Raw genomic sequence first — 15,180 nt, 5'->3', positions numbered from 1 at the left:
GGGGGGGGGGGTCTCTGTGGTGGGAAGGCAGCCGCTCTGTCCCCAACTCTATGGTCGCAGGAGGGCGGGGGGGTTCCAGCCTGGGCCGGCAGTAGGTAAGGAGCCGCGTGGCGCGCGGGGGGTGGGGGGGGTAGAGCACCCCGGCGGGCGCCTCTCCCCCTCCAGGCGCCAAAGGGCGCATGCGTGGGGCGGCAGGTTTCCCCCACCCCGGTGCAGCCTGCAGAGGGAGCAGCTCCGGGGCGCGGTTTGCGGGGCTGCTCCGGCCTTTCCCCGCCCCCAGGCTTTGCCAGCGTGTTGACCTTTATCTTGTGCCTGTATGCCCCTAGAATGGGGAATAGTTGCTTCTTGGCTACCAGCAGGGCAGTGCTTGCACCCCCGCTGCCACACGTCCCCTGCAGCTGCCTCCACTCGCTGGTGGGGGGGGGCTTCTGCCACCCCCTGCAGCTGCGGTGTTCGTTGACCAACATGTTGTGTGGTGAGCCAGCGGTGTGCCCTGGTTGCCAAGAAGGCTAACAGCATACTGGGCTGCATTGGTAAGTGTGTTGCCAGCAGATCAAGGGAAGTGATTATTCCCCTTTATTCTGCACTGGTGAGGCCACATAGATTCATGGATTATAGAGTCGAAAGGGACCACAATGGATCAACGTGTCCGACCCCCTGCCCCGGTAGGAAAGAGGACTGAGGTCAGATAACCCCAGCCAGGTGACCGTCAAGCCTCCTCTTGAAGACCTCCAAGTTAGGTGATAGCACCACCCCTCTTGGAAGCCCGTTCCAGGTTCTGGCCACCCTTACTGTAAAAAATGTCTTCCTAATGTCTAACCTGAATCTACTCTAGTTTGCACCCATTATTCCTAGTACTCCCTGGGGTGCTCTAGTAAATAGCGCATCTAGAGCACTGTGTTCAGTTTTGGTCCCCCACTACAGAAAAGATGTGAACAAATTGAAGCGAGTCCAGCGAAGGGCAAGAAAAATGGTTCAGGGGCTGGGGCACATGATTTATGAGAAGAGGCTGAGGGAACTGGGGCTATTTAGTCTGGAGAAGTGAAGAGTAAAAGGGGATTTGATATCACCCTGCAACTACCTGAAGAGGGGTAAAAAGAGGATGGAGCTAGATTGTTCTCGGTGGCAGATGACAGAACAGGGAGCAGTGGTCTCAAGTTGCAGCAAGGGAAGTTTAGGTTAGATATTAGGAAGAATCTTCTCACTAGGAGGGTGGTGAAGCACTGGAATGAGTTACCCAGCGACGTGGTGGAAGCCATCCTTGGGGGTTTTGAAGGCCCGTCTCAACAAAGTTCTGGCTGGGATGATCTAGCTGGGGCTGGTCCTGCTTTAAACAGGGGGTTGGATGAGATGTCCTCCTGAGGTCCCTTCCAGCCCTAATTTTCTATGATTCTATAAGTGGTGGAGGTTGATTTGGAGCAGCCCTTTTGGTGGTTTCTGTAAGCAGAGGCTGCGTGAAAGGGGTAAAAGAGCCTCCCCACACCCCCTTACATCCACTAGGGGTTGGTGCGTTATTAAGAATGCCAGCACAAAGGCTTTGCACCAATTGATTCCATTCTACTTTCAATCTAGGTGCTATTTTTCCCCTCCAGTAAAAAAGCTTGAGAGTAGGATTTGGCTTGCAGTACTGAGAGCATCTTTTTTTTTGATAGTTCCTGACACCTGGCATTTGTACTTATACATGTCACTCCTTGGTAAGGCAGCAGCTATTGGAAGGAGGTACACATTTGCCAGGCTGGCTCAACAAACCCTTGCTTTTCAGCATCCATGAGAATCCTTTGGGTTTCCATAATATTACCCCAAGCCTAAATGGGATGTAGCTTTTGGTGGCATGCAACACTGTATTTAAAAAAAAAACCCAACTCTGGCCGTTTAGATGGTTTCTGGGTGTGTTAGCTCACTTGTGTATTTGTTTTGCTGCACATATGGCACCAAGTCTCAAATCCTGCACCATTTTGTATTGTAGCAGTGAGATCAGTGTCTTAGCTGTAGTTGTCTAACAAGGGAAGCCATTCATAACTGTGGTCCTTGACCTTGAAAGACTGGATTGCATTCCTGACCATAAAATTAGAGTTTATTACATCTTACAGAGGAGAGAGTTTTGCAGGCAGGACTGGAATAACACCCTCTTCATGGTGGTACCGAGCAGTTTGCAGAAATACTATGTCTATTACTAGAAACCACAAGTTCTTAGTGCAGTAGTTTCATGTAGTCTTGCTGGAGTTGGTTGTTTTGTCGCGTATTTGGTCTCTGTCAGATGTCTGAATAATTTAAGCAGAATGTTATGCCAAAATGGCTATCTTTTGTTCAACAGATTGGTTGCTTTGATATGGTCACAGTAACATGCATTTTCTACCATCAGACAAGATTTCATTCCTGCTGGTGTGGAGGCCAGCCCAAGTGTAGGAGAAACAACAGGGTGGCTCCTGAATAGAAATCGATTATCTTCTCATGTGCCAACAGAATGGATGCTCAAGGCTTTGCTACATAGGGTCATTGAGTTATTGACTAGTATCGCTCTGGCAGAATACTTAGTCTGCTCTAACCATGCTAGTACCAAGTGATAAGTACTAAGTTTAATTTGGGCACATCTGTGCAGACTTAGCAAAGCCAGTGGAGTTCCACAGGTGTAACTTTGGACTAATATCATGCATAAGTAAGTGCCAAATTTGGCTACTTTGGCACTTCTGCGCACTATTAGTCCAGAGCCAAAAGGTGCTTGATTTGCCATATAGGTCATTAAGCATTTCAAGCCATGGTGACCCCATAACTCAGCACTGCTCATTACATGTGTGCACTCCATATATCCTCCCCAAAGGATTGATGTGGTAATTAGCACGCACACTCTCTCTCTCTCTCATGGCTGGAACTGGGTGCTGTTGTCATGAGTTCTGGGATGCTCCAAAAATTTATATGCACAGTAGGTGCCGCTTCAACTTCATAGCTGAGCTCCATTGCTGAGCACATGCTGCTTTGGCAGGAGTTTAATAATAGCCAGTCTATTTAACGAGGTTTCCTTATATGCAAATATAAGATGAGGGGCTTTTCCTCCCATGTAGATTACAAGGAAAAAAACCTCATTTTTGTTGCAAATCCCAGAGAGCTTTTACAATAGAAGTGTCAAACACTGGCAGTAATATTGCAGTGTTGAGCAGGGAGACAATAAAAGTGTCTTGGGTTTAGACCAGGGGTGGGCAATTATTTTGGGCAGAGGGCCGCTTACTGAGTTTTGGCAAGCCATTGAGGGCCGCATGACAGGCAGCCCAGGGCAAATAAATATTAATTTTCTAAATTTTTTAGGGGCCCCGCAGGCCAGATAGAATGGCCTTGGCAGGCCGCATCTGGCCCCATAGCCACATTTTGCCCACCCCTGGTTTAGACCTTGCCCTTTCTAATACCAGGGCCCCCAGTTTGCTGTTTGTAGAAGCATCTCTACAAGGAGTAAGCTTATGCAGATGGACACGATCTAGGACTGTAGTATCTTTTGTGATGAGAGTGATTTTTAGTATTGCAAATAGTTGTGCATGTATTTAAAACTCAGGCTTGTCTGCCGGCAGCTCTGGATTTGATATCAATGAAATTTGTTATTACAGACTGGAATTTGGGATTTAATTTTTCAGTTAATCTTCCTGCACTATCTAAAAATTCCAGTCTGGATTACACAGCTTGTTTCATCATTCCAGTCTGTCCATAATGAGTGAATGCTCTGGGGCAATGAACTTCTCATTCACTGGCTGTCCCTTTTAAACTTCATCCTCAGGAATGCTATCCAATGGCACAAGTACCTCTAGACCCTGCCAATCAAATAGGACATGTGCATAATATGCTGTAGTGTGGGATCTTCTTCTCATACAAAAATTGCTCTGTGTGGCTGTTATCTGTGGGACCTGGTACTATGGCCCACTTTGCCAGCCTCCATTTTCTTCTCCGTTCAGGCCAATGAATTAACTTTGCTGCTGTTGGCCTTTTTATACAAGGGCTGATTTTGACTTGATGAGATCCCAACACTGTTGAGCCCTAAGGGTGCCCTTTGTAATAAAGCAAGGCACATGAATGCCAAGTACAGATAGAGAACATTTTGGCCTTTATCAAAGTAGTTAACGAATCTAATATTAACCTGTAGTTAACGTTAAATGCTAATTTATATGCAGAAATCTTCATTAATGTGAAGTTCAATTTGCAGATGTCTAAGAGTGCCCAGTGCACCTTGTGCCTTTCTAGAATGTGAGAGTCTAATTTAGAAAGCCCAAAACTGAAAAGGAACGGGGGGGAAAGCAATGTTCAGGTTCATGTAACAAAGAGATTAGCATACATGGAAAAACAAGATCTGAATGTCAGAAATCCAGGGACACTGCTCCCTTAGTGACCTGGAGGGAGATTCCAGTATGGTACCCTTCCCTGATGTACATATTTATCCTGTGTCTTCCTGATCATAGGCAGCACTTACAGCACATTGGCCTATATGTCCTGATGTGGTGTTATGGCAGGCAGAGAAAATACATAGTTTTAGGGATCAGTAAGAGACTTGAGAGTTTCCCAGCTTTTCTTGGCAGTCCCACAGGCTGTATGGAGATGTCTATCTCTCTAGTTCCCTCCCAGTTGTGGATCACCTTGTCTTAACATCTAGTCTAAGTCCCTTCTTTCACCATGCTTACAAACACAGTTATAAAGCCAAGCTCCACCTTGTTCCATCATGTGTCTTGTCTTCTGTCTAATTTCTAATTTATGAACTTCTTGGGCTGGAGCTGCAATTATTTCTGTTTCTTGTTAACTTAGTACACATAGACATTTTCCCCATAATAAATAATGATAATAGAGGTGACATCAGCATATCTGTTCATCCTCTGGCCACAACTGGAATGTTTTTGCTGGCTGTATGTGATACTCTAGCCAGGGACCATAAATACCCATTAGCCTGTTTCTTTTTAAATCGTAAATTCCCCCTTTATGGGATTCCACTTGTCTTGGTTGAGGTCACAGCGTAGAACGCAATCCGAAATTGCCTGGAAATGTATTTCCTATTCTCATCTTACTAACCTTATGTTTCCAGTTCAACGGACATCTGAGCTACTCTGTACTGTGTCAGTTTCAGCCTCCTGCCTCAGGAAGGTCACTAGTGATACTATTAGATCAACATTTAAGAAAACTAGAGGAGCCCGGAAGGTCACTGGAACTAGAATAGACTGTGACTTCCAGAAGGTGACAGATGAGTGTCTGTTAACAGCCAACACCTGAATTCCTGTGCTGGAGGGGTTGGTGATGGAGCTGCTGTGTCATTTGCACTCTCCAGAGAACTCAATGCTTAGTAATTCTAGCAGCAGGCTTTGATGAACTTTCTCTGGCCTGCTGAGTTCTGGGTGACTGTTTCTTTGCCTCTGACTGTCTGGCATAGTCCAGACAGTAAATGAAATGCATGCAGTGCAAAGACTGCATGCTGGCAAAGTTTTGGGAAGGGAATGAACTGAGTGCATTGTGCAAAAAAAGTTCTTTATAATGTTCATAAGAGAATAACCTTTACCTTGGGAATATGAATGTCCCTTTCTTCCCGGCGTCAGTACAGTCTTTTCTAGCTCCTGCAAAGCCAGGCTTGATCTATATTACAAAGTTTTACCAACATAGTCTTACAAGTTAGGAATGTGAAAATAATCATTCCATGCTTAACTGACAAACATGCACTGACCATTTCTCCTAGTGTAACTGCAAATGTGACAGCAGTGATACCCTATGCCTGAAGAAGGGTGATTGCGCCCAAAAGCTTGCAAAGAACTCTTTTCTAACTACTCAGTTGGTCCAGTAAAAGACATCACATCAACCCAAAGAACCTTGCCTAGCAGAAGAGGGCATTTGTTGTGATATAGTTTATGTCCTTTGGGACCAAAGCAAAATACACCATTTCTCTTCTATGGGGCTCCGACAGTATAACTAAACTGATGTTCCCAGTAAGGACAAGTGCTGGTAGCAAGGGTGGCAGAGTGAACTGTGCCCGTCTGGCTACTGGAATTAAAAGGATGATTTTGAATTCCACCTTCTGATCAGTTTATGGAGAAGCATTAATAGCAGTGAATGAGGGGGCATGACCACATGTGTTTGGAAACCTAGAGAAATGTCTGCCAAAGGCTCTTTCTAGTGGATCTTCTATCTCAGTGGCCACCAACTGGTCGATCGCAATTGACTGATAGATCCCAGAGCCTCTTGAAGTTGATCCTGGGCTGGGGGGGCTGAGCATGTGCATGTGCATATGCCCACCCCTCCCAGCCCAGCCGGTCAGTAAGTGGGGGAGGGAAGGGGAGGAGGCCCAGGGGGCATGTGCAACGGGGCTCGGGGCACAAAGCCCAGCCCACAGTGGGAGCTGCCTCTGCTGTATGCAGATGGGGGGGCACGTGCCCCTGCCCCAAACGCAGGGCAGCGTTGGAGGCTGCAACTCTGAGGTAGGTAGCGGGGCTGGAGCAGGGGCAGGCCCTGCACAGCCAGTAGGGGTGGGGGACGGAGCCATGAGTGGCTTGTCTTGGGGGGCACAGGGTGGGTGAGCACGCAGCCTGGGAGGGCATAGTGGGCACATGTCCCCAAATCTGCCTGTGGGGTGGGGTGAGGAGGGCTGCTCCTGGCCGGGCTGTGCTGTGCTCAGGCCAGGCAGCGGTGGCGGTGCTGCAAGCAAGGCCACGGAGGGGGTGCGTAGCCCCCCAAACCCCCGCCCCAAGCGCAACGTGGGCTAGGCCCAGCAGGAACAACCTGGTGCAGCCTTCCCCCCAACCCCCCGAGGACATGGGGGCCAGGGGCTGGCAGGTGCAGGGGAGGGCTGGCTGGAACTCTACACCAGGCTGTTTCCTCTGGGCCTGGCCTGTGCTGCACTTGGGGTGGGCAGCTGTGGTGCTGGGAGCAGAGGTTGGGGTGGTCTATGGCCCCCCACCGTGGCCCAGGCTGCATGCCCCTCCTCTCCGTTGCCCCCGAACAAGCCACTTGCAGTGCTGTCCTCTACCCCATGCTGGCTGTGCTTCCTCCCTCATCGCCCTTTCCCCTCCCCACAGACTTACCTGTTGGGTTTGGGGGGGTGGGGGATAGATCTGGAGTTCCTTTTAAATTCCAAAAGTGATCTTTGACCTAAAAAGGTTGGAGACCACTGCTCTATCTGACTATGCAGTTGGCTATAGGATTCTTTTCCTTACAGCCAACAAATGAAATATTCCTGCTTTTACTTTTGTGGAACAGCCTTGACTCTTACTTTACCTGGGGGAGGATTTCCACCTCACTAATTGCCTGGTGCTTGGACTCACTAAAACTTAGGAGGAAAAATAAAAGCCAGTTGTTTTTATGCCAGTTTTTCATCACCACAATACAGACTCTCCTTGCTTGTAATCAAAGGAACTCATCACTGTGCAGCTACGCAATTTCTTTGGCACTTTTGGCTGGAGACGGAGTACGTCTTGTCATCCAATGTCTCCTCTTGTTTATAATATGCTGTGTGCTGAAGAGCTACTGCCCTCCTCCACAGAAATGACTGCATTTCCATAGTGTGCATGTAGGGTGTCTTTACACATGCTCTTGGGGGTGGGACGGGCGGGTTAATTAGAGCAGGTCTGAATTGTGGCCTTGGGTCCACCATGATCCGCTGCCTGGGAAATTGGCTCTGTGGTTGGAGCCAGAGGATAGTAATTGATGGAAGTCGCTCATCATGGTGTCCTGTGACCAGTGGGGCCCCCCAAGGCTCTGTCCTTGGACCCATATTGTTCAACGTCTTCATTAATGGCGTGGACACTGGAGTCAGGAGCGGACTGGCCAAGTTCGCCGATGACACCAAACTTTGGGGCAAAGCATCCACACCAGAAGACAGGCGGGTGATCCAGGCTGACCTGGACAGGCTCAGCAAATGGGCGGATGAGAACCTGATGGTGTTTAACACCGAAAAATGCAAGGTTCTCCACCTTGGGAAGAAAAACCTGCAGCATCCTTATAGGCTCGGCAGTGCTACGCTGGCTAGCACTACGGAAGAAAGAGACTTGGGGGTCATCATTGACCACAAGATGAACATGAGCCTGCAATGCGATGCTGCGGCTAGTAAAGCGACCAAAACGCTGGCTTGCATCCATAGATGCTTCTCAAGCAAATCCCGGGATGTCATTCTCCCCTTGTACTCGGCCTTGGTGAGGCCGCAGCTGGAGTACTGCGTCCAGTTTTGGGCTCCACAATTCAAAAAGGATGTGGAGAAGCTTGAGAGAGTCCAGAGAAGAGCCACGCGCATGATCAGAGGTCAGGAAAACAGACCTTATGATGATAGGCTGAGAGCCATGGGGCTCTTTAGCCTGGAAAAGCGCAGGCTCAGGGGTGACCTGATGGCCACCTATAAGTTTATCAGGGGTGACCACCAGGATCTGGGGGAAAGTTTGTTCACCAGGGCGCCCCAAGGGATGATGAGGTCGAACGGTCATAAACTACTGCAAGACCATTTCAGGCTGGACATAAGGAAGGATTTCTTTACTGTCTAAGCCCCCAAGGTCTGGAATAGCCTGCCATCAGAGGTGGTTCAAGCACCTGCATTGAACACCTTCAAAAGCAAATTGGATGCTTATCTTGCTGGGATCCTATGACCCCAGCTGATTTCCTGCCCTTCGTGCAGGGGCCTGGACTTGATCATCTTCCAAGGTCCCTTCCAGCCCTAATGTCTATGAAATGAAATCTATGAAATGAAAGTCGCTCTGATTAAAGCGCCTGCAGCATTTCTGGTATTCAGCATCCCGCGCTTCAAAATGGTTGTGGGGGCACTTTAACTTTGGCTCTGAAGTGCCCCCGCTGCCATTTTGGAGCATGGGGACACTGAATACAAGAGACACAGAGGCTGCTGGAGCATGCTAATTAGCACGCTCCAGCATACTCGATTGAGACTGCTCCGATGCGCTGTAATTACAGTGCTTTGGAGCAGCATCCTCACATGTCTGCAAGCACCCATATAGCTGTAGCATGTTTGGGGAAGAAAGGCACTAGAAATGTAAATTCACCCTGCTGAAGTTTCAGGCACTGTCATTTCAAGCACGCCACTGATGGCTTTCAGCATTGGATATAAAAAGTTCTCTGTTGCTTTTAATGAAGGAAGCCTCATGCTCCCTCCATTTTACAGATTTTGTGGTAACTAACAGATAGTTTCAAAATGTTCAGAAAGTTGCCTGTGCTTTGGGAGGCCTCAGTTTCTGAGTACCCAAGTTGAGGCACTTCAGTTCTGATTGTCAGAGATGCTGAACAGTGCATAGCTCTCCTTGCCTTCATGGGGGTTCATCAGCTCTGGAAATAAGACCGGTGACATCTCCTTGTTCATATGAAGAGTCCCCTAAAAAGCTTGCTTTTGAAACTTGTTGTTTTGGGGACTGGCCTGCAGTTGCAGTCAGCGAGTGAGGTTGCTAAGAACAGTACCCAGGCATCTAAGTTTACAGCCTCCTCCCATGTCTTGTGTCTCCTTGAATCTGCCAGGTCTGCCCCCTTATAGGGATGGGAGTTCTGGAGCTCAGACTCCTGTCCTTGATAGCACAGCACTAATCGCCTTTGAGTGGGTTGCACTGAGGGAAGGTGAAGGGAGCCCTTCTCAGGGCGTGGGGATTGAGTTGGGGGAAGGCCTATGGGTTTGGAAGATGGGAAAGGCAGGATGGAAAGGATAGTAGAAGCTGTAATATTAGAAAGGTCAGACGCTGAGCATTTGCGGTGCTTAGGTAGATTAGTTTTATAATCTTTGTTTATTCTTTGTATTGTGTTGCAATGCCTTTAATGTGCTTCCTTCTTCAATCTATGTCACCACCTTGGGTGGGGTACTGTGTACTGAGAAGAGGGAGCAAGTCTCATGGCTTCTCACAAGTGGCAAGAAGGGAGGGGGAGTGGGGAGGAGGAGCTTGTGGGAGGGAGAAGGGAGGGTTCTTCAAGCTAGAAAAAGCTGAAAGTGTGGACCAATTTTTTTCAGTGGTCCCTGGAGTAGTGAGCTACCTCCTTCCTGCAGCCTGAGAGGCAACAGAGGCCCCTTTATGGTGTGGGGTTTCATGACTCAGAAATGGCTGCCAGTTGCTCAGGAATCTCCCTAATTCTGCACTGAACAACTCCTCCACAGGAAGGAGAGCAGCCCCAGCGGCAGCAGCACAGTAAGTAAATCAAACACATCTGCTTCCTATTGGTTTGAAAAAAACTTACATGGGAAGTGGGGGTTGTTGGTCTGACAGAGATTGTTGAAAGTTTCAGAGATGGTGAATTCAGTGTTGTTTTCCTGGTTTTGCCTGAAAGTGATGATTGAAAGGTTTGCCTTTAGGAAGAAGCAGAGTGGGATTTTAAACCCAGTGTGTAAAGTAGGGTGCCACGGTACTGACATGAATTTGCATTCATTCGCTGCCAAGCCACAGCAACATGTTAATCTTAAAGCTCCATGAGAAAGGGCTGCAGCGAGCATCTGCAGAACTCAAAATTTGCATGGGCTTGTATGGGAAGCAGATACCAAATGCTAGTATTTTTACTGAGCTGATTACTCCTCCTTAGATGGTATGTAGAGGAATGTTAAGATGTCTATCAGGCTGCCCCCATGGATAAAACCCTTGTGCTTTTGGGATCAGAAACTGTACAATCCTGATTTCATAAATGTCCAAGGAACTCTCCTGTACCTCAGTCCTGGTTGCACTGGGTGTCAACCACATATGCGGACATATCTTGCATACTGTGCATGACATGGAGCCTGTCTTCAGTGGGGCTGTGGGCAAACTGGGATGCAGAACACAGGACAGGCTGGGTTGTACAGAACTGTACAAGTCAGAATCTGCTGTTCCGGGGCTCTTTCCACGTTCCTAACTCATGACAGGGAGTTGCACCAAAGTTGCTCTTCAGCCCCTGTAGACATAAGGATGGTTGATTAAATATATGTGATATAAAATCAGCAAGCCAAGGACCTTAATTTCAGCAATCAGGTTTAGTTTTGTTTTGCATTTGTCTTTTTTATTTTCTTAAACTGCTAATTCCTCTTGTTCAGTACCTATTAAAGATGTGCTGATTTTCAGATATATGTCCCCTATATGCTGAATTTGGTACTTCTTTCTGCTTCCTAGAATGGTATGCTGTATATATGGTTAAATATTTACATAGTTTAACATATATGTATTCAGATTCTTAATTTTTGCAAATTATTAGATTAGAACATAGTGAATAGCACTTCTCATTTACTAGACCATGGGTTTTCAACCTTTTTTAACAAGTGTACCCCTTCTGTCTCAAAGTTTCAGCTCATGTACCCCTTTATATTTTTGTCTTGTTTTGAAAGGTGGGGGGGCAGATCGAGCCCCCACGGTGGGAGCCGGAGTGGGGCAGGGGCAGGTGCTGCTCAGCCAGGGCGAGGCAGGGTAGAGTGCCGAACAGAGCTGTGAGTGGCTTATCTTGTGGGGGCGGCTCCCGCCACTGTGTGCACCCCAGGAGAACATGGGGAGGGCATGTACCCCCAGATCTGTGTGTGGGGCAAGGGCAGGCTGCCCAGCTGTGGTGGGGGCACAGATCGAGGCCCCAGCGGTGGGGCAGAAGCTGCCCAGCTGGGGTGGGGTGCAGGACGGAGCTGTGGGGCGGGCGGCTCCTGCCGCTGTGCACACCCCAAGAGAGCATGGGGGGGTGTGCCTCCAGATCTGTGCACAGAAGGTGGGCGGCCCGCTGCTGCGGGCTGGGGCACTGGGCTCTTCCTTGTGGGGGGTTGGGCTAGGCTGCATTTAGGGCAGGTGGCAGCAGTGCTTGGACAGGGGCTGGGGGGCCTACGGTGAATTCTGGAGTGGCTGTAGCACCCCCTCCAGTATCCCCACTCTTGTAGGCCCCCGCGGTGAAGAAGAGAGTGGCACTGGAGCATGGTCAGGCACTGCCCACTCAGGGAGGAGTGCAGGACAGAGCTGCGAGCATCTAATCTGGGGGTGCAAGGGGTGGTGGCTCCTGCCGCTGCATGCACCCCTTCAGGGCACAAGGGGTGCATGCCCCCAGATCTGCATGCAGGGCACAGCAGACTGCGGGTCAGGGCCGGGGCCTGGACAACACCAGGCTGTTCCCACCATGCATGCACAGCCCCACGCTTATGTACCACGGCAGGGAAGCCCCACATGCTGGAGCCAGCTGCCTTCCGTGGCCCTGGACCTGTGTGGCAGGGAGTGACAAAGGCAGCCAGCTCCAGCATGTGGGGCTTCCCTCCCATACTATGCCAGTGTGGGGCTGTGTGGTGGGGAGTGCCGGCAATACAGACAGTCTGGTGGGGGCTGTACTCCTTGCTGTGATGTGCAGCACTGGCTGGAGCCATACACTGCCAGGCACCAGTACCTATGCTAGGCAAAAGCATCCCGAGTGCCCCCGCCTGCTGCTGCGCCATGGGGGAAGTGTGTGTGTGTGTGTGTGGGGGGGTCTGCACACCGCTGCACCCTCTCTCACACCCCACAAACGCCACACCCACACCCTGCCCCTACAACCCCCCACACATACACTTCCCCAACATACCCTATGCCCCCCACACATATCCTTACCCCCTGAAATCCCTCACACACCCCCTCACACCCCCCATACTCACACCCCCCATCACCTCCCCACATAATATACAAAACTAAGAATTTATTTTTGAGTTATTATGCAATTATCTCCATGTATACTATGCAAACACAAATCATGACAGATATTTTTGTAATAAAATTAAAATGTTATAGTAGGTGTTTGATTTTTAGTGTATGACTGGGTTTTTTCTTGTTCTAGGGGGGCAGCCCCTGCCCAACCCCAAAAAGAATATTTCTGGGGGGCAAGGGGTGGGACTTCCGGGGGCAAAGGTCAGGGGTTAGAGGGTGGGACTTTTGGTCCCAAAATGCTGACCACGGGGCAGGCTACCCATGCGGCCCTCGAAAGCTCACCAAACCTCATTAAGCAGCCCTCCACCCAAAGTAGTTGCCCATCCCAGCTTAGCTTCTAGATGCATACAATTTCTTTCTGTACATGACTAAGATGTAGTGTGGCTATAGTGAGCTACCGGGTATGAATATGTGAAATCTTCTATAGCTCCCTGCTCCTCGCCTTTCTGTGTACTTCCTCCTCCCTTTCCTGCCCAGAAGCTGGATGATACTTTGTAGCTTTCCAACCCCTCATTTCCCTCATGGACTTCTGGGACTGATGGGCAGAGCCCAGACAAATCCTTGCTCTGTCGCTCTGACTGCATGCTCTTGATCAGCAGCTGATTGGCCAGAGGACAACAATCCTGTTCAGGATCTGGAAGGAGTAGAGCAAGCAAGCCCCATAATTTTAGTTGAAGGAGTACAAATGAGCTCCTCTGTAATGTGATTTAATCACAGCTGGCAGCAACTGTGTGGGCCACAGTGAGTGCATAAAGCATGTGGAGCAGCTCTAAAGTCTGAGAGTGCCCCAGCTTTGTGCCCCTACTTGGCTGAGCCAGACAAGGGGTTTGGCAGTGCTCAGCTCCACACTCCATTGTTTTGGAAGGGGAGATTATTTTTAAGGAGGAAGAGGGGGAGAAGCCTTTTGTGACAGACTCAGGGTTTGAATGTGGTTACAGTGTCTTGACCCATGGCAAGCCCAGAGCAGCCCAGTCATCAGGCTTTTCCTTTGGATGTGCTGGGAGACTTCTTCAAGGAGCAATTTGGTGGTGAACCCATGGATGCCCCTGCAGCAGAAGATTCAGAAGGTTCAGAGTCCAGTACATGCCACCCACTATTTTTCACTCTTGTTTTCAGGGACATTTTGGTGTAAAGGGGGCAGGATTTCTGGGTACGCACCCCATGTAGCAAAGCAGCCATTGATCCTCTGGATCATGGTGTATTTGTAAGAGGTCTAGTCAGGTGCCTTATGAATATGCTTGTGGCTGACAAGCCCAGTGCAACAAAGACCAATTTACTTTCCAGCCGGCCCCTGCTCCCCACAGAGCAGCCCTTGGTCCCAAGAAGGTCTAACACTTAACTGATTTAACTATTTACACTTTATTTGCAAAACAAGAGTAATAGGAAAGGTTATTTACAAGTGAACTTAAATGGCATAACCAGAATCACAAAACAAACCAGAATGCATTAGTCAACCCTTGACTCAAGAACCACAGGTAGGGTAACTGGCAGCTTTCAGCCACTGCTGAGATGCTACCACAAGGAAGCAAGGTGGTCACTCCCAGCAGCTCCAGCAGGCTTCCCAATAAGCGACAGACTGCAACAGGTTAGGATCTTCTGGGCTGCAGCAATCAAATTGTATCAAACCCCAACCTGACCAAAGAGACTGAAGGGTGACCCTCCGTGGCAACCAAAAAGGCAAGCAACTGAGTAGGCTCCTGCAGCAATTGGCATGACCCAAGCACAAAGCTCAGGGACTCCATCTGATGACAGTCAGCTGCAAAATAAGAGACAGGACTGAGTCCCCTCTGGGGCAGTTAGTGGCAGAGGGTCAGCAGCACAGGCAGCTCCCAAGGGTCGTTGCTCTAAACCCCTGCTCCACATGACTGGCCAGACACCCCATATGCCTCACAGCTCACCAATCCCACACCGAGCATCGGCCTGCGCCGAACTCCCAGGGACCCTTGTCCTGGTGCTCTGCTGCTCAGGATCCCAATGCCTTGCGTGCTGCTGTCCCGCTTCCTCAAGGAAGGTAAGGGGTTTCCTCAACTCATCGGCCAACCCCCTGCTCCAGATAAGGATGCTGCCTGTGCTCCTGCTTCTTCTCCGCAGTGGAGTGGGGGGCCGACTGCCAACCCTAGTCTCCGGGACTCCTGGCATGTCCAGCATGCTGCAATGGGGCCTTGGGGCACCAGCTCTTTGCTCCAAGCCCTGGCCGCTGCTCTCTTTCTGCTACAGGACTGGAGGCACGGCTGACTGCCACTGCCTTCTCCTAGGGCCTTCAAGGCTCTTCAGAGGAGCCTCTCTGTTCCCTCTGCTGGGTTAGCTCACCCCAGCTCTTCGTAGGCTTCCTGAATTGTTCCCCGGAGCCACTGTCAGCAGCCCCCACACACTAGTTCGGCTGCTGCTTTTATCCCCTCCGGCAGTCCCTCCCTGGCTTGCAGACCGGCCAACTAGGGTTCAGGGTGGCTGGCCCCCAACTCTGGCCATCCCTCTTCCACGTGAATGAGGGGATTGAAACCCCCTTCTTTCCACTGGCTTCTCCTTTTCCACAGGGTTGGGCTCTCCTGCTCCACCCTTGGGGTCGCTCAGAGTTCACTGGCACTGTTTC

General features: G+C 49.8%; 1 protein-coding gene across 2 annotated transcripts in view; it reads left to right on the top strand.

Annotated features, from left to right (window-relative positions):
- The first annotated feature begins 7 nt into the window (after positions 1-7).
- Positions 8-15,180, top strand: part of B4GALT4 (beta-1,4-galactosyltransferase 4) — a 101,079-nt gene continuing 85,906 nt past the window's right edge. Inside the window, exons 1-2 of one of the 2 annotated variants that reach the window (XM_019527136.1) lie at positions 8-95; positions 9,938-10,112. The gene's annotated coding sequence lies outside the window, so the exon portion shown is untranslated. Of the gene's footprint in view, positions 96-4,829; positions 5,200-9,937; positions 10,113-15,180 lie in introns of those variants that run through there. The other variant, XM_019527135.1, reaches the window with a different exon arrangement.

The sequence above is a fragment of the Gavialis gangeticus genome, unplaced genomic scaffold (genome assembly GCF_001723915.1).
Source record: "Gavialis gangeticus isolate Ggan-Ray unplaced genomic scaffold, GavGan_comp1, whole genome shotgun sequence".
Lineage (NCBI taxonomy): Eukaryota > Metazoa > Chordata > Crocodylia > Gavialidae > Gavialis > Gavialis gangeticus.
Note: the sequence above shows the minus strand (reverse complement) of the source record. Positions and strands in the feature narration are given on the sequence as shown.